The sequence below is a fragment of the Ambystoma mexicanum genome, chromosome 10 (assembly GCF_040938575.1).
Source record: "Ambystoma mexicanum isolate Mex_15411 chromosome 10, UKY_AmexF1_1, whole genome shotgun sequence".
NCBI classification, from domain to species: Eukaryota; Metazoa; Chordata; class Amphibia; order Caudata; family Ambystomatidae; genus Ambystoma; species Ambystoma mexicanum.
The window spans coordinates 212,774,686-212,799,040 of NC_090932.1; positions in this window are offsets into that span (position 1 = coordinate 212,774,686).

Sequence of the window (24,355 nt, forward strand, 5' to 3'; positions counted from 1 at the left end):
CACGGGTGTCCTCTTTTCGGAAATGCATGGGGCTCCCTGTTTTCCTCGGTGGCTTGGACACCCGAGGCCCATATCTGTATGTTGTGCCGGTCGGCAGAATGGCTGAGATTCCCCTCTGCAAACAGACTCGGGGTTGCTTGCGTTTACGGCTTGCCCCTTGCCGGCCAGGTAGGTGCACCCACGCATGTGAGGTACCGTTTTCATCGGGACACCTGTGGGAACGCGGGACGGTAGGCCATGTGTTGTTGGGGGCGTGTTTCGATGGGTGCGTCGAGCGAAATGTGCGGAAAAAGCGTTTTTTCCGCCACATTTCGGACTTTGCAGGGGTGTCTGGGTAAAAAAACCTGGGGCGATGTGCGCAAATCACACCTCTGCGGATTCCCACGGGTGTCCTCTTTTCGGAAATGCATGGGGCTCCCTGTTTTCCTCGGTGGCTTGGACACCCGAGGCCCATATCTGTATGTTGTGCCGGTCGGCAGAATGGCTGAGATTCCCCTCTGCAAACAGACTGGGGGTTGCTTGCGTTTTCGGCTTGCCCCCTGCCGGCCAGGTAGGTGCACCCACGCATGTGAGGTACCGTTTTCATCGGGACACCTGTGGGAACGCGGGATGGTAGGCCATGTGTTGTTGGGGGCGTGTTTCGATGGGTGCGTCGAGCGAAATGTGCGGAAAAAGCGTTTTTTCCCCCACATTTCGGACTTTGCAGGGGTGTCTGGGTAAAAAAACCTGGGGCGATGTGCGCAAATCACACCTCTGCGGATTCCCACGGGTGTCCTCTTTTCGGAAATGCATGGGGCTCCCTGTTTTCCTCGGTGGCTTGGACACCCGAGGCCCATATCTGTATGTTGTGCCGGTCGGCAGAATGGCTGAGATTCCCCTCTGCAAACAGACTGGGGGTTGCTTGCGTTTTCGGCTTGCCCCCTGCCGGCCAGGTAGGTGCACCCACGCATGTGAGGTACCGTTTTCATCGGGACACCTGTGGGAACGCGGGACAGTAGGCCATGTGTTGTTGGGGGCGTGTTTCGATGGGTGCGTCGAGCGAAATGTGCGGAAAAAGCGTTTTTTCCCCCACATTTCGGACTTTGCAGGGGTGTCTGGGTAAAAAAACCTGGGGCGATGTGCGCAAATCACACCTCTGCGGATTCCCACGGGTGTCCTCTTTTCGGAAATGCATGGGGCTCCCTGTTTTCCTCGGTGGCTTGGACACCCGAGGCCCATATCTGTATGTTGTGCCGGTCGGCAGAATGGCTGTGATTCCCCTCTGCAAACAGACTGGGGGTTGCTTGCGTTTTCGGCTTGCCCCTTGCCGGCCAGGTAGGTGCACCCACGCATGTGAGGTACCATTTTCATCGGGACACCCGTGGGAACGCGGGACGGTAGGCCATGTGTTGTTGGGGGCGTGTTTCGATGGGTGCGTCGAGCGAAATGTGCGGAAAAAGCGTTTTTTCCCCCACATTTCGGACTTTGCAGGGGTGTCTGGGTAAAAAAACCTGGGGCGATGTGCGCAAATCACACCTCTGCGGATTCCCACGGGTGTCCTCTTTTCGGAAATGCATGGGGCTCCCTGTTTTCCTCGGTGGCTTGGACACCCGAGGCCCATATCTGTATGTTGTGGCGGTCGGCAGAATGGTTGAGATTCCCCTCTGCAAACAGACTGGGGGTTGCTTGCGTTTTCGGCTTGCCCCTTGCCGGCCAGGTAGGTGCACCCACGCATGTGAGGTACTGTTTTCATCGGGACACCTGTGGGAACGCGGGACGGTAGGCCATGTGTTGTTGGGGGCGTGTTTCGATGGGTGCGTCGAGCGAAATGTGCGGAAAAAGCATTTTTTCCCCCACATTTCGGACTTTGCAGGGGTGTCTGGGTAAAAAAACCTGGGGCGATGTGCGCAAATCACACCTCTGCGGATTCCCACGGGTGTCCTCTTTTCGGAAATGCATGGGGCTCCCTGTTTTCCTCGGTGGCTTGGACACCCGAGGCCCATATCTGTATGTTGTGCCGGTCGGCAGAATGGCTGAGATTCCCCTCTGCAAACAGACTGGGGGTTGCTTGCGTTTTCGGCTTGCCCCTTGCCGGCCAGGTAGGTGCACCCACGCATGTGAGGTACCGTTTTCATCGGGACACCTGTGGGAACGCGGGACGGTAGGCCATGTGTTGTTGGGGGCGTGTTTCGATGGGTGCGTCGAGCGAAATGTGCGGAAAAAGCATTTTTTCCCCCACATTTCGGACTTTGCAGGGGTGTCTGGGTAAAAAAACCTGGGGCGATGTGCGCAAATCACACCTCTGCGGATTCCCACGGGTGTCCTCTTTTCGGAAATGCATGGGGCTCCCTGTTTTCCTCGGTGGCTTGGACAGCCGAGGCCCATATCTGTATGTTGTGCCGGTCGGCAGAATGGCTGAGATTCCCCTCTGCAAACAGACTGGGGGTTGCTTGCGTTTTCGGCTTGCCCCTTGCCGGCCAGGTAGGTGCACCCACGCATGTGAGGTACCGTTTTCATCGGGACACCTGTGGGAACGCGGGACGGTAGGCCATGTGTTGTTGGGGGCGTGTTTCGATGGGTGCGTCGAGCGAAATGTGCGGAAAAAGCGTTTTTTCCCCCACATTTCGGACTTTGCAGGGGTGTCTGGGTAAAAAAACCTGGGGCGATGTGCGCAAATCACACCTCTGCGGATTCCCACAGGTGTCCTCTTTTCGGAAATGCATGGGGCTCCCTGTTTTCCTCGGTGGCTTGGACACCCGAGGCCCATATCTGTATGTTGTGCCGGTCGGCAGAATGGCTGAGATTCCCCTCTGCAAACAGTCTGGGGGTTGCTTGCGTTTTCGGCTTGCCCCTTGCCGGCCAGGTAGGTGCACCCACGCATGTGAGGTACCGTTTTCATCGGGACACCTGTGGGAACGCGGGACGGTAGGCCATGTGTTGTTGGGGGCGTGTTTCGTTGGGTGCGTCGAGCAAAATGTGCGGAAAAAGCGTTTTTTCCCCCACATTTCGGACTTTGCAGGGGTGTCTGGGTAAAAAAACCTGGGGCGATGTGCGCAAATCACACCTCTGCGGATTCCCACGGGTGTCCTCTTTTCGGAAATGCAAGGGGATCCCTGTTTTCCTCGGTGGCTTGGACACCCGAGGCCCATATCTGTATGTTGTGCCGGTCGGCAGAATGGCTGAGATTCCCCTCTGCAAACAGACTGGGGGTTGCTTGCGTTTTCGGCTTGCCCCTTGCCGGCCAGGTAGGTGCACCCACGCATGTGAGGTACCGTTTTCATCGGGACACCTGTGGGAACGCGGGACGGTAGGCCATGTGTTGTTGGGGGCGTGTTTCGATGGGTGAGTCGAGCGAAATGTGAGGAAAATGCGTATTTTTTCCCACATTTCGGACTTTGCGGGGGTGTCTGGGTAATAAATTCTGGGGCGATTTGGGCATATCATACCTCTGCGGATTCCCACGGGTGTCCTCTTTCCGGAAATGCATGGGGTTCCCTGTTTTCCTCGGTGGCTTGGACACCCGAGGCCCATATCTGTACATTGTGCCGGTCGGCAGAATGGCTGAGATTTCCCTCTGAAAAGAGACTTGGGGTTACTTGTGTTTTCGGCTTTCCCCTTGGCGGCCAGGTAGGTGCACCCACACATGTGAGGTACCGTTTTCATCGGGACACCTGTGGGAACGCGGGACAGTAGGCCATGTGTTGTTGGGGGCGTGTTTCGATGGGTGAGTCGAGCGAAATGTGAGGAAAATGCATATTTTTTCCCACATTTCGGACTTTGCGGGGGTGTCTGGGTAATAAATTCTGGGGCGATTTGGGCATATCATACCTCTGCGGATTCCCACGGGTGTCCTCTTTTCGGAAATGCATGGGGTTCCCTGTTTTCCTCGGTGGCTTGGACACCCGAGGCCCATATCTGTATGATGTGAGAGTGTGACATTTCCGGTGTGAAAACAGACTTGGGGTTACTTGTGTTTTAGGCTTTCCCCTTGGCGGCCAGGTAGGTGCACCCACACATGTGAGGTACCGTTTTCATCTGGACACCTGTGGGAACGCGTGACGGTAGGCCATGTGTTGTTGGGGGCGTGTTTCGATGGGTGCGTCGAGCAAAATGTGCGGAAAAAGCGTTTTTTTCCCCACATTTCGGACTTTGCAGGGGTGTCTGGGTAAAACATTCTGGGGCGATTTGGCCATATCATACCTCTGCGGATTCCCACGGGTGTCCTCTTTTCGGAAATGCATGGGGCTCCCTGTTTTCCTCGGTGGATTGGACACCCGAGGCCCATATCTGTACAATGTGCCGGTCGGCAGAATGTCTGAGATTTCGCTCTGAAAACAGACTTGGGGTTACTTGTGTTTTAGGCTTTCCCCTTGGCGGCCAGGGTAGGTGCACCCACACATGTGAGGTACCGTTTTCATCGGGACACCTGTGGGAACGCGGGACAGTAGGCCATGTGTTGTTGGGGGCGTGTTTCGATGGGTGAGTCGAGCAAAATGTGAGGAAAATGCGTATTTTTTCTCACATTTCGGACTTTGCGGGGGTGTCTGGGTAATAAATTCTGGGGCGATTTGGGCATATCATACCTCTGCGGATTCCCACGGGTGTCCTCTTTTCGGAAATGCATGGGGTTCCCTGTTTTCCTTGGTGGCTTGGACACCCGAGGCCCATATCTGTATGATGTGAGAGTGTGACATTTCCGGTGTGAAAACAGACTTGGGGTTACTTGTGTTTTAGGCTTTCCCCTTGGCGGCCAGGTAGGTGCACCCACACATGTGAGGTACCGTTTTCATCGGGACACCTGTGGGAACGCGTGACGGTAGGCCATGTGTTGTTGGGGGCGTGTATCGATGGGTGCGTCGAGCGAAATGTGCGGAAAAAGCATTTTTTTCCCCACATTTCGGACTTTGCAGGGGTGTCTGGGTAATAAATTCTGGGGCGATTTGGGCATAACATACCTCTGCGGATTCCCACGGGTGTCCTCTTTTCGGAAATGCATGGGGTTCCCTGTTTTCCTCGGTGGCTTGGACACCCGAGGCCCATATCTGTACATTGTGCAGGTCGGCAGAATGTCTGAGATTTCGCTCTGAAAACAGACTTGGGGTTACTTGTGTTTTAGGCTTTCCCCTTGGCGGCCAGGTAGGTGCACCCACACATGTGAGGTACCGTTTTCATCGGGACACCTGTGGGAACGGGGGACAGTAGGCCATGTGTTGTTGCGGGCGTGTTTCGATGGGTGAGTCGAGCAAAATGTGAGGAAAATGCGTATTTTTTCCCACATTTCGGACTTTGCGGGGGTGTCTGGGTAATAAATTCTGGGGCGATTTGGGCATATCATACCTCTGCGGATTCCCACGGGTGTCCTCTTTTCGGAAATGCATGGGGTTCCCTGTTTTCCTTGGTGGCTTGGACACCCGAGGCCCATATCTGTACATTGTGCCGGTCGGCAGAATGTCTGAGATTTCGCTCTGAAAACAGACTTGGGGTTACTTGTGTTTTAGGCTTTCCCCTTGGCGGCCAGGTAGGTGCACCCACACATGTGAGGTACCATTTTCATCGGGACACCTGTGGAAACGCGGGACAGTAGGCCATGTGTTGTTGCGGGCGTGTTTCGATGGGTGAGTCGAGCGAAATGTGAGGAAAATGCGTATTTTTTCCCACATTTCGGACTTTGCGGGGGTGTCTGGGTAATAAATTCTGGGGCGATTTGGGCATATCATACCTCTGCGGATTCCCACGGGTGTCCTCTTTTCGGAAACGCATGGGGTTCCCTGTTTTCCTTGGTGGCTTGGACACCCGAGGCCCATATCTGTATGATGTGAGAGTGTGACATTTCCAGTGTGAAAACAGACTTGGGGTTACTTGTGTTTTAGGCTTTCCCCTTGGCGGCCAGGTAGGTGCACCCACACATGTGAGGTACCGTTTTCATCGGGACACCTGTGGGAATGCGTGACGGTAGGCCATGTGTTGTTGGGGGCGTGTTTAGATGGGTGCGTCGAGCGAAATGTGCGGAAAAAGCGTTTTTTTCCCCACATTTCGGACTTTGCAGGGGTGTCTGGGTAATAAATTCTGGGGCGATTTGGGCATATCATACCTCTGCGGATTCCCACGGGTGTCCTCTTTTCGGAAATGCATGGGGTTCCCTGTTTTCCTCGGTGGCTTGGACACCCGAGGCCCATATCTGTACATTGTGCCGGTCGGCAGAATGTCTGAGATTTCGCTCTGAAAACAGACTTGGGGTTACTTGTGTTTTAGGCTTTCCCCTTGGCGGCCAGGTAGGTGCACCCACACATGTGAGGTACCGTTTTCATCGGGACACCTGTGGGAACGCGGGACGGTAGGCCATGTGTTGTTGGGGGCGTGTTTCGATGGGTGAGTCGAGCAAAATGTGAGGAAAATGCGTATTTTTTCCAACATTTCGGACTTTGCGGGGGTGTCTGGGTAATAAATTCTGGGGCGATTTGGGCATATCATACCTCTGCGGATTCCCACGGGTGTCCTCTTTTCGGAAATGCATGGGGTTCCCTGTTTACCTCGGTGGCTTGGACACCCGAGGCCCATATCTGTACATTGTGCCGGTCGGCAGAATGTCTGAGATTTCGCTCTGAAAACAGACTTGGGGTTACTTGTGTTTTAGGCTTTCCCCTTGGCGGCCAGGTAGGTGCACCCACACATGTGAGGTACCGTTTTCATCGGGACACCTGTGGGGACGCGGGACAGTAGGCCATGTGTTGTTGCGGGCGTGTTTCGATGGGTGAGTCGAGCGAAATGTGAGGAAAATGCGTATTTTTTCCCACATTTCGGACTTTGCGGGGGTGTCTGGGTAATAAATTCTGGGGCGATTTGGGCATATCATACCTCTGCGGATTCCCAGGGGTGTCCTCTTTTTGGAAATGCATGGGGTTCCCTGTTTTCCTTGGTGGCTTGGACACCCGAGGCCCATATCTGTATGATGTGAGAGTGTGACATTTCCAGTGTGAAAACAGACTTGGGGTTACTTGTGTTTTAGGCTTTCCCCTTGGCGGCCAGGTAGGTGCACCTACACATGTGAGGTACCATTTTCATCGGGACACCTGTGGGAATGCGTGACGGTAGGCCATGTGTTGTTGGGGGCGTGTTTCGATGGGTGCGTGGAGCAAAATGTGCGGAAAAAGCGTTTTTTTCCCCACATTTCGGACTTTGCAGGGGTGTCTGGGTAATAAATTCTGGGGCGATTTGGGCATATCATACCTCTGCGGATTCCCACGGGTGTCCTCTTTTCGGAAATGCATGGGGTTCCCTGTTTTCCTCGGTGGCTTGGACACCCGAGGCCCATATCTGTACATTGTGCCGGTCGGCAGAATGTCTGAGATTTCGCTCTGAAAACAGACTTGGGGTTACTTGTGTTTTAGGCTTTCCCCTTGGCGGCCAGGTAGGTGCACCCACACATGTGAGGTACCGTTTTCATCGGGACACCTGTGGGAACGCGGGACGGTAGGCCATATGTTGTTGGAGGCGTGTTTCCATGGGTGAGTCGAGCAAAATGTGAGGAAAATGCGTATTTTTTCCCACATTTCGGACTTTGCGGGGGTGTCTGGGTAATAAATTCTGGGGCGATTTGGGCATATCATACCTCTGCGGATTCCCACGGGTGTCCTCTTTTCGGAAATGCATGGGGTTCCCTGTTTTCCTCGGTGGCTTGGACACCCAAAGCCCATATCTGTACATTGTGCCGGTCGGCAGAATGTCTGAGATTTCGCTCTGAAAACAGACTTGGGGTTACTTGTGTTTTAGGCTTTCCCCTTGGCGGCCAGGTAGGTGCACCCACACATGTGAGGTACCGTTTTCATCGGGACACCTGTGGGAACGCGGGACAGTAGGCCATGTGTTGTTGGGGGCGTGTTTCGATGGGTGAGTCGAGCGAAATGTGAGGAAAATGCGTATTTTTTCCCACATTTCGGAATTTGCGGGGGTGTCTGGGTAATAAATTCTGGGGCGATTTGGGCATATCATACCTCTGCGGATTCTCACGGGTGTCCTCTTTTTGGAAATGCATGGGGTTCCCTGTTTTCCTTGGTGGCTTGGACACCCGAGGCCCATATCTGTATGATGTGAGAGTGTGACATTTCCGGTGTGAAAACAGACTTGGGGTTACTTGTGTTTTAGGCTTTCCCCTTGGCGGCCAGGTAGGTGCACCCACACATGTGAGGTACCGTTTTCATCGGGACACCTGTGGGAACGCGTGACGGTAGGCCATGTGTTGTTGGGGGCGTGTTTCGATGGGTGCGTTGAGCGAAATGTGCGGAAAAAGCGTTTTTTTCCCCACATTTCGGACTTTGCAGGGGTGTCTGGGTAATAAATTCTGGGGCGATTTGGGCATATCATACCTCTGCGGATTCCCACGGGTGTCCTCTTTTCGGAAATGCATGGGGTTCCCTGTTTTCCTTGGTGGCTTGGACACCCGAGGCCCATATCTGTACATTGTGCCGGTCGGCAGAATGTCTGAGATTTCGCTCTGAAAACAGACTTGGGGTTACTTGTGTTTTAGGCTTTCCCCTTGGCGGCCAGGTAGGTGCACCCACACATGTGAGGTACCGTTTTCATCGGGACACCTGTGGGAACGCGGGACGGTAGGCCATGTGTTGTTGGGGGCGTGTTTCGATGGGTGAGTCGAGCGAAATGTGAGGAAAATGCGTATTTTTTCCCACATTTCGGACTTTGCGGGGGTGTCTGGGTAATACATTCTGGGGCGATTTGGGCATATCATACCTCTGCGGATTCCCACGGGTGTCCTCTTTTCGGAAATGCATGGGGTTCCCTGTTTTCCTCGGTGGCTTGGACACCCGAGGCCCATATCTGTACATTGTGCCGGTCGGCAGAATGTCTGAGATTTCCCTCTGAAAACAGACTTGGGGTTACTTGTGTTTTAGGCTTTCCCCTTGGCGGCCAGGTAGGTGCACCCACACATGTGAGGTACCATTTTCATCGGGACACCTGTGGGAACGCGGGACAGTAGGCCATGTGTTGTTGGGGGCGTGTTTCGATGGGTGAGTCGAGCGAAATGTGAGGAAAATGCGTATTTTTTCCCACATTTCGGACTTTGCGGGGGTGTCTGGGTAATAAATTCTGGGGCGATTTGGGCATATCATACCTCTGCGGATTCCCACGGGTGTCCTCTTTTCGGAAATGCATGGGGTTCCCTGTTTTCCTTGGTGGCTTGGACACCCGAGGCCCATATCTGTATGATGTGAGAGTGTGACATTTCCGGTGTGAAAACAGACTTGGGGTTACTTGTGTTTTAGACTTTCCCCTTGGCGGCCAGGTAGGTGCACCCACACATGTGAGGTAACGTTTTCATCGGGACACCTGTGGGAACGCGTGACGGTAGGCCATGTGTTGTTGGGGGCGTGTTTCGATGGATGCGTCGAGCGAAATGTGCGGAAAAAGCATTTTTTTCCCCACATTTCGGACTTTGCAGGGGTGTCTGGGTAATAAATTCTGGGGCGATTTGGGCATATCATACCTCTGCGATTCCCACGGGTGTCCTCTTTTCGGAAATGCATGGGGTTTCCTGTTTTCCTCGGTGGCTTGGACACCCGAGGCCCATATCTGTATGATGTGAGAGTGTGACATTTCCGGTGTGAAAACAGACTTGGGGTTACTTGTGTTTTAGGCTTTCCCCTTGGCGGCCAGGTAGGTGCACCCACACATGTGAGGTACCGTTTTCATCGGGACACCTGTGGGAATGCGGGACAGTAGGCCATGTGTTGTTGGGGGCGTGTTTCGATGGGTGAGTCGAGCAAAATGTGAGGAAAATGCGTATTTTTTCCCACATTTCGGACTTTGCGGGGGTGTCTGGGTAATAAATTCTGGGGCGATTTGGACATATCATACCTCTGCGGATTCCCACGGGTGTCCTCTTTTCGGAAATGCATGGGACTCCCTGTTTTCCTTGGTGGCTTGGACACCCGAGGCCCATATCTGCATGTTGTGAGAGTGTGACATTTCCGGTGTGAAAACAGACTTGGGGTTACTTGTGTTTTAGGCTTTCCCCTTGGCGGCCAGGTAGGTGCACCCACACATGTGAGGTACCGTTTTCATCGGGACACCTGTGGGAACGCGGGACGGTAGGCCATGTGTTGTTGGGGGCGTGTTTCGATGGGTGAGCCGAGCAAAATGTGTGGAAATTGCGTATTTTTTCCCACATTTTGGACTTTGCGGGGGTGTCTGGGTAATAAAATCTGGGGCAATTTGGGCATATCATACCTTTGCGGATTCCCACGGGTGTCCTCTTTTCGGAAATGCATGGGGTTCCCTGTTTTCCTTGGTGGCTTGGACACCCGAGGCCCATATCTGTATGATGTGAGAGTGTGACATTTCCGGTGTGAAAACAGACTTGGGGTTACTTGTGTTTTAGGCTTTCCCCTTGGCGGCCAGGTAGGTGCACCCACACATGTGAGGTACCGTTTTCATCGGGACACCTGTGGAAACGCGGGACGGTAGGCCATGTGTTGTGTTTGTGTGGTTTTCATAACGTTTTGACCCATTTGCTGGAGCCCTTTGTCTCACAACCCTTTCTTTTCCCAAATGTGACCTACATTTAGTCGCTGCTTTAGCCACCATACACTTTTGTAACCTGCACAAGTCACCTACCCTTGAAAAGGTCTGCCTGTGCTCTTTCAAAAAATGCATGACTGCCGTTCCTCACCACATTGGTTTTCCCAATTTACACATGCTAAGTGCGTCTGGTCAGGCCGTGAGCGTAAAACTCCTGTGTACCATGGCTCAGTGTTTGGCTTGTGGTATTGCTTGTTTTGTACAAACACTACAAAAATGGTATGCTCTCCTAACTGCAAGAGTCGGGGGAATGTAGCGGAGCATTGCTTTTCTCAAAATTCATAGAAGCCATTGCCGTACCAAGCCAACCATGTCCAACACATACCTTTTTTTTCAGTCATTTTCCCGCTTTTCCCCCATTCGATGGCAGTTTCCCCTACCTAGTTGTTGGCTGACCTATACAAATCACTCCTTCCTAAACTTGGAATTTTGTCTACTTTTCAGAAATATATGCCTTTCTGTCCTCCAATTTGGCTTTCCTGCCCTTTTCTTCCATTCCGTCCATGCATGTCCAATTGGCAAAAATGGCAAAAATCGCCTACCTCTCACAAAACGGTTGATAACCCCATCAAAATAATTTTTTTCCATTTCCACTCAACCTGTTCCTGAAAGCCAACACATTGGGGAACTCAGCACAGCAAACCATTTGTTTCTAGCTCTTACAAGGAAAAAACCACAGGCTTCTTTGTACATCATTTTATTGGCATTTTTTGAAAAAACCCAACATTTTCGCACTTTTTCCTTATTTTCTCTCCCCCCCCTACAGCAACCTGGGATTCCTGGGTGGCGTTACGACCGCCTACATGTGGGAAAAAAAGGAGCCAAATTTGGCCAAGATATCTCATGTAACAAAAAAGTTACAAGCCATTGAATGGCCACATACCAAAATCACCAAAAAAGGCTCTGGCACTGGGGAGAAATACCCATGGCACTTAAAGGGTTAAACAAGTGCACTAATGCTCTACTGTAGTATATAGATGTGTGCCCATCCAGCAGTATGGACTTCATTGTTACTGATCACACCTCTATAGGTGCTAAGTGTTTGTTATGTCATCATCATTAGAATAATACCCACATACGAACATAGTGTCCCCAACCTAACCTTACACACCACTGCACAGCCACACACTTGCACTTAAATAGCTGCCTACCCTCCGATTCACCAACTGACGCATATTGCACACATATGCATGTCAAAATGTGCACACTTACACTTCCCATTCTTCGCCAACAGCTACTACACAATGCCTACCAAACTGCAATTTTGTAGAAAGCAACACAGAAAGAGAGCCATGCAACCTACAATCACAGAAAGTAGCCATCCATTGCAATGTCAACGTAAACAGAAAGGTGCAGGAGAAGAGGTAATGCAGTCATTAAAGAAAATAAATCCATCTATGAGTGAAGACAGTGTAGGCTATCTGGTAAAATGTGAGAATGTTCAGGAAACCACAAAATACAGTACAGCGCACACTACTCCTAAAAGAGCACATACAAATGGTAGTGTAATCACAAGCAAGCATTCAAAAAAACGACTTTTACAAAAAAATTTCCACCACACAGTCCTTCAGAACCTTACAAGTAGAGGGCAGAAATAATGCTCAACCCTCAAAGCCTACCACATAAAGGTCATCCTAGAAGCTCTTTTAGACACTTCTGTAAGTGTGAAGTGGAAATTGTTTATAGTAACTTTAAAGAGAATGAAACCACTAACAAGATTAATTGGTAAATTGCTGGGACTACTTTGAAACAAACACAATGTGACTATAGATACATTTGGCCACATGTGTACAGGTGAGTGGAGTCACACCACCAACACAGAGCCATGCTTCAATGAAGAATCATACAAACAACAACAAACTAACCAAATTGCCTTACATCAGAGTGGACGAGGGTATGAAAAGATAGACAATACCATAATAGAAGAGGAAACACTTCTTTCAGAAATATCCCCATCAAACTTAGATGGCACTCTCCAATCCACCAAACCAACACGCCTCACCATACAAATGTGCTGGAATTCCGCAATTAGTAAGTCAAAGGCACCGACAAAAGAAAAATGGAAATACTACAAACTATGGATTCCTGTCCAGTGTGCAAGTACACTGGAATACAAGGACATTCTTTAGCCTGCATTTCTGAAGCAGCTTGCAATAGCACCTTCCACGATATTAAAATGTTAGCAAGCCACCATTCAACAACCAGAAATCTAGTGTACAAACTGTACTATGCAAAACCTCCAGCTTTAGCACTCCAACATTTAAATGATATTCTCCTACATGGTACAGCCGAACACATCCAAAGGAAATACTGTGAAACTGAAGAGACTTACCCACTCCAACATTGTCAGACAACAATACTGACAACAGTGCAGCTGGGGAGCAGGTGTAAGTGGATCTAGGTCACATGGCCTAAGCCCCGCCCACCTGGTGCCTTCCTGGTTGCCGCTCTTTTTCACCACTTAGCAAGCCCCGCCCACCTGGTGCCTTCCTGTTTGCCGCTCTTTTCCCTACTTAAGGAGCCCTCCAGCCTCTTTAACTTTGCAGCTGGGGAGCAGGTGTAAGTGGATCTAGGTCACCTGGCCTAAGCCCCGCCCACCTGGTGCCTTCCTTGTTGCCGCTCTTTTTCACCACTTAGCAAGCCCCGCCCACCTGCTGCCTTCCTGCTTGCCACTCTTTTCCCTACTAAAGGAGCCCTCCAGCCTCTTCTCCTTTGCAGCTGGGGAGCAGGTGTAAGTGGATCTAGGACACCTGGCCTAAACCCCACCCACCTGGTGCCTTCATGGTTGCCGCTCTTTTTCACCACTTAGCAAGCCCCGCCAACCTGGTGCCTTTGTGCTTGCCGCTCTTCTCCCTACTTAAGGAGCCCTCCAGCCTCTTTTCCTTTGCAGCTGGGGAGCAGGTGTAAGTGGATATAGGTAACCTGGCCTAAGCACCACCCACCTTCTTAGCCCTGCCTCTTCCTTCCTGCTCTTAACTCTTAGATCAAGGGTGTCTCTCACCGGGCGTCCAAAGCGAAGGGCAGTCAAAGAAAAGGGCAATTCCTGATTGGTCCTGTTCGGACCAGGAGGATCCAGGGTCCGACCCCCTGCTAAAACAGCAGGTAAGCATACACCAACATGTGTTTACACCCTCTGTCCCCACAGGCCATCCCCATCCTCTCTGGTCCCGCCGTGTTGTTCCCTTATGCCCCCCCTTTGCGCAACAGGAGTCTGTCCTGATACATTCTAGTTTCACCATCACCGTTGTGTGGCCAATGCTGAATTTTACTTTTATGGACTTCATTGATTCACGGTGTGTCACCCTTTCTCAACTCTCATGCTGGACTACCTTTGCATCTTATACTCATGGTGGCCCTGAATCATGCTGTTCCCATCTTCTCCTGTATCCTGGCTTGCAACATTATGTGTTACTACTCCCCTCTTGCTTCTCCACTCTTTTTGACTGCTTACTCTCTGTTCTCTCCTCCCCTCCCCTCTCCCTTTTCCTATCTCCTCCCCTCCTCCCCTTACTTTCTTTTATGCACTTACTCTATCAGAATTGTCCCTGGACCTAATATGATAGCAACCTCATCTGTCGCTCCCCCATCCCCTTACTGTCCCCCTCCCTCCATCACTATCTGAAACATTGTCAGGCCTAGTACGATAGTCGCTTGTTTGGTTCCTCACCCTTCCCTTTCTGCACCCCTCTCCCTCACCTTTTATTTTTCTCCTACTCTCCCAGAAATGTTGTCAGGCCTAGTACGGTAGTCGCCTGTCTGTTTCCATTTCCTTCCCACTCTCCCCCTCATTTCCATATCTATGGGCCTCATTACACGGAAGGCGGTGAGCCATGGCGCTATTAGCGCCATGGCTCATGCCGGTAAAATACCGGCACCGCCTTGGCGGAAAGGGGATTTACCGCCCCATTCCAAGGTTGGAGGGGCGGTAAATCCCCCTTCCACCATTGCCCTTCCCCATTCCCATTTCTGCCCCACAGGGCTCTATGGGAATGGGGAAGGCGCTAATTACGGCACCGCAATTTTGCGGTGCCGTAATTAGCTCCGAGGTCCCTTAGCGGGTTGGTTTTTAACGCCTGCAAAAAGCAGGCGTTAAATCACCAACCCGCAAAGGGACCTCGTAGTACGGCGGTAAGGGTTAACGGTCACCGTTGCCATTAACGGTGACCGTTAACCCTTACCGCCGTCCGTGTAATGAGGCCCTATGTCTTAGCTCATGTAAAATCTGAAATGTCGTCAGGCCGAGTACGATAGTTAATTTCACATCCTTACTGTTCATGGACTGTTAGAATGTCATTGTGCCTCATTACGACCCAGGCGTTAATTGGTTAACGGCGCCGTAAAAGGATTCGGCGCCGTTAACCTATTAGCGCCTAATTACAAGGTCCCTTTGCGGGACCCGACTTTAACGGCTGGTTTTACCAACCGTTAAAGTAGGGACCCGCAAAGGGACCTTGGTGCTAAGTACAGTGCCGCAATTTGCGGCACCGTACTTAGCGCCTTCCCCATTCCCATTGAGCCCTATGGGGCAAAAATGGGAATGGGGAAAGGCCATGGCGGCATGGGGAATTACCGCCCCGCCAACCTCGGAATTGGGTGGTAATTCCCCATTCTGCCATGGCGGACACCGGCATGGACCATGGTGCTAATAGCACCATGGTCCTCCGCCTGGGTCGTAATGAGGCCCATTGTATTTTGCCTTGTTCCCTCCCTTGCCTTGAAGCGCTTTGAAACACATTGTGTATAGGCGCTATATAAATAAACTATCATATCATATCATATCAACTTTTTACATCACACATACAGAAAAGAAATACAAAAGTTCAAAAGCACTTCTACTGAAATGCCAAACCAAGTACGTGTGTGTTGTTGTAGAACATTCTATAAAAGGAGCACCAAAACTATTGATATAATGCAGAGAATATAAGGCAATGAGGACTCCCAATGGTTTCAGTTATCTCTGTACCTTCTATCAGAAAACAAGTACGACATTACCAACATCTCCATACTGTGCACATACTGCACTGCAAAACTTGACAATAACCAAAGGCCTTCATGTGCAATTAGTAATAATTTGGAACATTTTCCACTGCAGCAGTTTAATTTGTATGAGAGCATTATAATATAAAAAACAGTGCACCCATTTCAAGCAATAATACGTCTTCAAACAAAAACTGCAGAATTACCTCCCACCGAATTACTGAAAGGCATTTGTGGTCAAGTGTATTTACCGTTAGATCTCAAAGAAAATGTAGACACTCTACAATTGCAAAGGCCAATACACAAGTCTTTGATTATCCCAGTAAATGGTGTACCTACAAAAGACAAAAAAAATATGGCAACACTTAGTGGATTTGACCAAAGTTAGAGAGGTGTTGCAGTAGCTTAAAGAAAACAGTGAATACTACAAGGAAATAAACATTCAAGAAAACCTGAGATAAACAACCAAAATACTTCAGGACTCCTCAACAAGTGGACAATTTGAACGTCTAGATCAGGGGTCTGCAACCTGTGGCTCTCCAAATGTTTCAAACTACAATTCCCATGATGGCTGGCTATTGACTATGCTGGTTAAGGATGATGGAAGTTGTAGTCCAAAACATCTGGAGAGCCAAAGGTTGCAGACCCCTGGTCTAGATCCTAGTGCAGCCTCCAGTATTTTAGACCACTATAGAATTCACCCACTGCACTCCAAAGACACCATAGACGATGCACTGGAAAGATATCAAATGCAGTAAGACAAATGAGCCCCAATTAATATATGGGAACAATTGTGGAAGCACAAGCCTTTCCTCTACTCTTCCCCACTGGAAAAGGTGGAGTATATGATAAAAGAAGCACACAAATAACAGCATCAGAATACCGCTGTTTACAAATTTATTCTGAAGACCCTAGATTTAGACAGAACGTGGAGTAAATATTCCACCTGCTCTTTGAAAATGAACTAGCAATGCTATATTATGGAGTTGTGCACACATTAAAAACAGATTCCCATTTCCAAAACATATCTGCTACACAACTACTTCAAAAGGTGCAAGAGGAGGACAAAGTTTTACAATCCAGTGTTACAAATCTCTTGGCAAACATGCATGGTACAAAAGAGTACTGGTTCCGACGACACGCAGATTTACAGTGAATGCTACGCAACCTTGGAACTCCCACGTGGTTTGTCACTTTAAGATGTGCTGATTATGCATGGGAAGACTTGTAAACTTTCCTACGCGTAGCAAACAAAAACAAAACAGCTGTAGACATGAAAACACCTGGAGAGCTGTGCTCTCTTGATCAAGTAAATGTTTCATGTTACTTTCATCATCACTTCCTTGCCATGCTGCACTTCATTTGCAATAAAGCACTTCCTCCCCTCAGAGAAGTGGAACACTTCTTTTGGAGAAAAGAATATCAAGCCAGAGGAGCACCACACATCCACATGCTTTTGTGGATTAAAAATGCTCCTAATTTTGGTGAGGAGAGTGATGAAACTGTTATGCAGTTCAGTCACAAATATGTCACTTGCGAAATCCCTTCGGAAAGTACCCATAGTGACCTATGAGCACAAATTCTGCAATTCAAAAGACACAAGTGTGGCAAGTATTGTCGATGCAAATATAATAACAGAGGCACATACTACACCAAATGCTGCTTTGATTACCCTAGACCAGTTTCACCAACAGGCCAAGTAAACAGTTCATGTCTTCAGTTCGACATATTGTGAAAGGAAAATCTCCTAAAAACAGATAGGGCCTCATTACGAGGTGGGCGCAAAGGGATACCGGGCACTGTTAGGGCATTGGTGCCGGTAATCCCTTTTTGCCCTATTCCGAGGTCCCTTAGCGGGTCCCTTCTTTAACGCCTAGTCTGACCACGTGTTAAGGACGGGACCCGTTAAGGGACTTCAGAGCTAATAACGGTACCACAAATTGCGGTACCGTTATTAGTTCCTTCCCCATTCCCATTGAGCCCTCTGGGGGCTCGAATGAGAATGGGGAATGGTTTTCAGAATGGGAACTTACCGGGTCCTCCAAGGTTGGAATGACCCGGTAAGTCCCTATTCCGACAACCCGGACCGGAATGCGGTAAGGGGGTAGCCATGGTGCTAACAGCACCATGGCTACCACCAACCTCGTAATGAGGCCCATACTGCATAAAAAGGAGCAAAGCATCAAAGACCTCTGTGATGACATATCCTCTGACAAAACACTGGCACAAAAATTGTACAGCTTTGGCATTAGAATGCTGTCCCATAGAGAATGTGGCAGCTACAAAGCCACTGACCACTTAACCAGCGCAGCCTTATATGGGAAATCTGACAACATAGGGGGTCATTCCGAGTCTGGAGGCAGCCATGGCTGCCTCCAAACTCGGGTCTGGGTCTGGGTCTGGGTAGGCGGAATGTGGACTAACCGGGATTTTCTGACCTATGCGGACCTGGTAAGTCCCCATGACAAATACCATTCCCCATTCCCATTCGAGCCCGCATAGGGCTCAATGGGAATGGGGAAGGCGCTAATAACGGCCCCACAAATTGTGGGCCCGTTATTAGCTCCAAGGTCCCTTAACGGGTCCCGCTAAGAATGGCTGGTCAGACCAGCCGTTCCTGGTGGGACCCGATAAGGGACCTCGGAATAGGGCGGTAGGGGGTTACCATCACTGGCATCCTTACCGGTGCCGGTAACCCCTTACCGCCCAACTCGGAATGACCCCCATAGTGTGGGCAAGCCTTGGACCGGCTGCATCCTGAAGAAGAGTACTTAAATCATCCAAAGACATACAAACAATAGCCAAAGCCGATCCCAACAGCCAGGACATTTTGAAGAACAACTTATTGGACACATACTACCCAAACAGAAGTAGTACTTTAGAAGCCTTGTCCTTGTAACAAGTAGCCCAAAACATCTCATGCAAAAACAACATTACACCAAATAAGGAAAAAGGTAGATACAGAGTGGAAAGTTGTCAAGGCTTCCTGGTGAGACTGACCAAATTCAGCCTAATTAATCATATAAAATTGTCATTAAAAACTCCTCAACACAAAGAACTGTATTACGTGGCTCTACTCCAACTTTTCAAAACATGGAGAAAAGAATAAGAATTATTAGCCACCGACACTTCCTATGAAGATGCTTTCAAAGCCACTGAAAGTACAATTACAAATGAAAACTTTACACAATACAAAACCATATTGGACAATGAACGCCAACAAGAAGAAGAAATTCAAGTACAACTAACTGTAGACACTTCTGAGAGCAGTGAACCTTCACAAACAGGCAGCCAAAAAAACTTGGAGAGCCACTCATTGCAAATGGGGCAGAATTAGCCGTGACAGATGTAACCACCACTATGCTTCAGTATGAGCACTCTACAGAAGAGTTAGCAGTACTTTAATCCCAACTAAATGATGAACAGAGTGCCATTTTTGTAGAAGTGAAACCATTGAACATGGTCTAGAGCACAAAAGTAAAACGTGCACCTGTGAAACCTACAAACCTGTAATGCTATATGTAAGTGGTGAAGCTGGATCAGGTAAAACTTTCTTTATAAAAATTATCAGTAAATATGTCCAACAATTAACAAACAACAACCTTTCTTCAGTTATAACCGTCCCTAGAGGTTTGGCTGTCTACAACATAGGTGGAGTCACTCTACACTGATTTCTACTCCTTCCAGTAGAACACCAAAACAAATTAGAGTACTACAAACTTTCACCACAATCTGCTATGGAGCTTTGCAGAGTTTTAAAACAAATGAAAATGCTTCTAATAGATGAAGTGAGCATGGTCTCCAAACTAATGTTGTCTTTGATTCATCTCAGATTGCAAGAGGTACTCAAAACAGACTACGAAGAATTCTTTGTAGAAAAATATGTAATTGTTTTTGGAGATCTCCTTCAATTGACACCAGTCAAAGGTGAACTTATGTTCAAAACCTTAGGACACAAACAGTGACGTAAAAGTCTTTGGAATCATCGGGAATGTTAATCTTTGGCAATATTTCCAATACAGAGAACTAACTCAAAACATACGTCAGTCTGCAGACCTCACCTATACCAACATTTTTTTTTAAACGTATGGATTGGAGTACTATCAAAGGAAGTGCAGTCAACCCTCAATAGTAGATGCTTCAATCAGCTCTACGGACATAACACATGTGCTACTGATGTCATGGAACAGTTAAATCAGAAAAATGTCAACTGTATGCCCTTAACGCCAACTCTAGCTGTGCACAATTTAATGCAACAATGCTGCAAAATGAAAAACGACCACTAGTGCAAATTCATGTCACAGACAAACTGGACGTACACAGTATGACAATACCTGTGTGTCAATAAGGCATAGCACGGCTACAGCCTTGGAAAACTCCATCTCCAACAGAGCAGGTTTGGAGAACATGTTAAATGTATGTGTCAATTGTAGAGTTATGCTAAAGCGTAACATTGACGTAGAGCAAGGTTTAGTGAATGGTGCACTTGGTACAGTTGTTGTCTTCCAGACATACCCACGGGACAACAGCATTCAGTTTATAAATATCAAGTTTGATAAACTTTCAGAAATCAAAAATTAGGACACACAACTGTGAGGATCCTTCTTTTCAAAGACATGTATGTATGCAGAGAGCAATTTTCTCTGTCGCTAGCTTATGCAGTAAGTATTCATAAATTGCAAGGTCTAACCTTAGATCAAGCATTGATTGATGCTGGCAACATAGGGGGTCATTACGAGATGGGTGGTAGCCATGGTGCTATTAGCACCATGGCTGCCTCCCATACCGTGTCCGAGTCCGGTCTTGTTCAATGGGGACTTACCGGTGCATTCCAACCCTGGGGGGACTGGTAAGTCCCCATTGAACAAACTATTCCCCATTCCCATTTGAGCCCCCATATGGCTCAATGGGAATGGGGAGGGAGCTAATAATGGGCTCACAACTAGCAAGCCCGTTATTAGCACCCTGGTCCCTTAGCAGACCACACGTCCCTTACGGTTCCCGCTAAGGAACCTCGGAATTGGGCGGTTAGGGATTACCGGCACCGGTCTCCTTACCGGTGCCCGGTATCCCTTACTGCCCAACATGAAATCAGCCCCATAGTCTTCAAAGAAGGCATGAGTTATGTAGCACTGTCACGGCTACGTACACTGGAAGGACTGTACCTAGTTAATTTTGACACAACTGCAGTCAGGGCAGACATTCCTTGCATCATAGAGCACAATAGACTATGTGCACTGTACACACCCCATCTAAAAATGTACCATAATCCCCAAAAACCAAAAGCTTTGAAAAGAAGGCTCATTCTATCAGAAGTACTAAATGATTTCGGCAAAGTACCATCAAAGAAATTAAAAGAAACTGATACTACAGCAACTACCAAAAGCAAATACAAAAGGAGTAAAATAGACAAACCATATCCAAATCCACCCACAAAAAAATGCCTCTGCAAAGAAACCACATACCCTTCCATCAAAGAGCTCAGTGATTAATTGCTATGCAAAAGTAACAATCAATGTTCTATTCCAAATACCAGCAGTTGTTGAAAAAATGTATTTAAAAGGTGCCGACCAGTTGTGTTTGCAAATGCTGGTCCTTCACAGAAATGCAGTAAGTAATCCTGACACCATTTACAGTGTCTCAGGAATAAGGCAAGTATTGGACTACAGTTCTGGAATGGTAACATTCACTTTACACTGACAAGAAGATCCTCATGAATTTCTAATGTACTTACTACAAATACTGGAAAGAAAAAACATACTTATGAAGGAAATCTTTCATATTTCCTACATGTGCAAACATAAATGCACTCTGTGCAACCATGTCATTCAGGAACAAGTTCCTAACGAATGTTTCGTGCATGTATCAATACCTAACTGTGACTCCATTCCATTTCAGCAACTGATGAAAAATGCAAACCGTAGCATGTTGTGTACAACGTGCAATTCTGATATTCGTTTGACGCTACATATACACTCACATAGTCAATGTGTGATATTAATGCTCTTAAGATACAAAGCCGGCAGTACCAAAAACAACTGCAAACTTACTGCCTTCAAACACGGACAGGTATCCCTTGGCAAAACAACCTTCACAACTGTAGCCATAATCTACCACACAGGGGACCCCACCAATGGAGGCCACTATACAGCATACATTAGAAAGCAATCGTCATGGTGAGAATGCAATGATGATTACATCAGTCCAAAGCACAGACTACCTGCAAATCTTACAAATGCCTACTTAATATTCTTGAAGCCAAAATGTACCCATTGATGCACAAACCTACTATACCTTACTCCCGAGCACCAACCAGTACCTTTGTAAGTGGACAAAAAATGCTTTTCATTCCACACTATAGACCTAAAGCAATGTACCATACTTGAAGTCTTGCAAAGTGCACTACAGTGTGTGTTTCACAATTTTATCCTCAATTATTCCAAGAAGTAACGTCACACAAACAGCACATGTACACAAAACACAGCAGCAGTATTTTCCTCTGGATACGTGGAAGGGAAAGTGATAATTATGAGGGTTCAAAACTATCCTCTGTACCCTCTAAAATCACCAATAATGCAAATCAGTCACCAGCTCTCCGAGAAAAGTCGTACAACTCCACATATGGACGTATCAGCACATAAATCCGTAAATGGACAGTACCACTTCAAAATGTACACAGATGTCCAAGTAACCACAGGAATTCACGAGCTTCTCTACGTACCCTTTACAAACAGAACACTGTAAACAGTTTGAATACGCCACCTGGTATCTAACTGCAACCTGAATATGACAATGTTATTTGCAGCATCACAACTACACAACTGAACCTTCAACAACTACTGTGCTACAAACATAGCATCAAACACTTCCAAAGTATCAGCATTTACAGTACGCCAACAGGTACGTAACTACCACCCAAATTCTGCAATAGCAGTGACTCCACCAATGGAGTCCACTATACTGCATACATTACAAAACAGTCATCATAGTGGAAATGCAATGAAACTTCCATCAGTCCAAAGCACAGACTACCTGCAAATCTTGTAAATTCCTGCTTAATATTCTGGAAGCCAAACTTTACTCAATGATGTACAAATCCTTCTGTACCTTACTCCCCAGCACCAATCACTACCTTTGTAAATGGACAACAAATATTTGTCCTTCCACACTATTGACCTAAAGCAACGTACCATACTGGAAGCATTGACGAAATGCACTACAGTGTGTGTTGGACAATTTTGTCCCCAATAAAGCCAAGGAGTACATAAACACAAACAGTATGGGCCTCATTACACGGAAGGCGGTAATGGTTAACGGTCACCGTTAATGGTAACGGTGACCGTTAACCATTACCGCCTTACTACGAGGTCTCTTAGCGGGTTGGTGCTTTAACGCCTGCTTTTTGCAGGCGTTAAACGTTAAAAACCAACCCGCTAAGGGACCTTGGTGCTAATTACGGCACCGCAAAATTGCGGTGCCATAATTAGCACCTTCCGCATTCCTATTATGCCCTATGGGGCAAAAATGGGAATGGGGAAGGGCAGTGGTGGAAGGGGGAATTACCGCCCCGCCAACCTTGGAATGGGGCGGTAATTCCCCTTTCCTCCAAGGCGGTGCCGGTATTTTACCGGCATGGACCAAGGTGCTAATAGCACCTTGGTCCTCCGCCTTCCGTTTAATGAGGCCCTATGTCTACACAAAGCACAGTACTAGTATTTTCCACTATATACATGGAAGGCAAAGTGCTAGGTATGAGGGTTCAAAACTATCTTCAGTAACCTCTGAAATCACGAATTATGCACATGAGTCACCAGCTCTCAGACAAAAGTCATACAACTCCAACAAATATGGACGTACCACCACGTAAATCTGTAATTCAGCAGTACCAGTTCAAAATGTGCACAGATGTCCAAATAACCACAGGAATGCACAAGCTTCTCTACGTACCCTTCACAAACAGGTCTCTTTAAAGAATACAACACCTGGTATCTAACTGCAACCTGAATATGACAATGTTATTTGCAGCATCACAACTACCCAAATAAACCTTCAACAACTACTGTGCTAAAAACATAGCTTCAAACACTTCCAAAGTATAAGCAGTTACAATACGCCAACAGCTACATAACTACGGTCATAATACTGCATTACCACAAAACAATGTCATAATACTTGAAAACCACCAGAAGAACCCAAACGCATAAAGAAACAATGGTACAAAAAGGAAGCCATAAAACATTCACAAATCACCACCTACTAGAGAACGCCACCCATCCTACCAACATGTATAGTCCAGATATTGTACACCATTACATTTCCTCCTACTTCAAGAGTACACCTTACAAAGTGTTGTAACCATGCCAACCATCACTATCATTCATTGTGCACCATAGTAGCAACAAAATTTCAAATGTTTTTTTTAATCCAGAATGGATTTTATTTTCCCACACACCCAATGATTATGCACAGAACCACAGGAACTGCGCTGATTGCGCAGTACACTGGTTCAAAGCATAGTACTTACAAAGTGCTAGTTATGAGGGTCCACAAAATAAAGAAATGTATGCTATGTAGTGTACTGCAAAGTAACAAAATACCTGCGCTAACATATTCAGGGTAATTCATGGAATTAATGTGCACTGAAAACAGGGGTGCAAGCGTGAAAATCACAGCACATGCGTGCGAAAGCCATGCACGCAGCCGTTTGTCGATTCATAGAAGGCGCTGCGCGTGGCTCACCTGAGTTCTGCGCTAAATCCACGTGTGGCGCACACGTCATTGCGACATCCCGAAGGCTGTGCGCGAG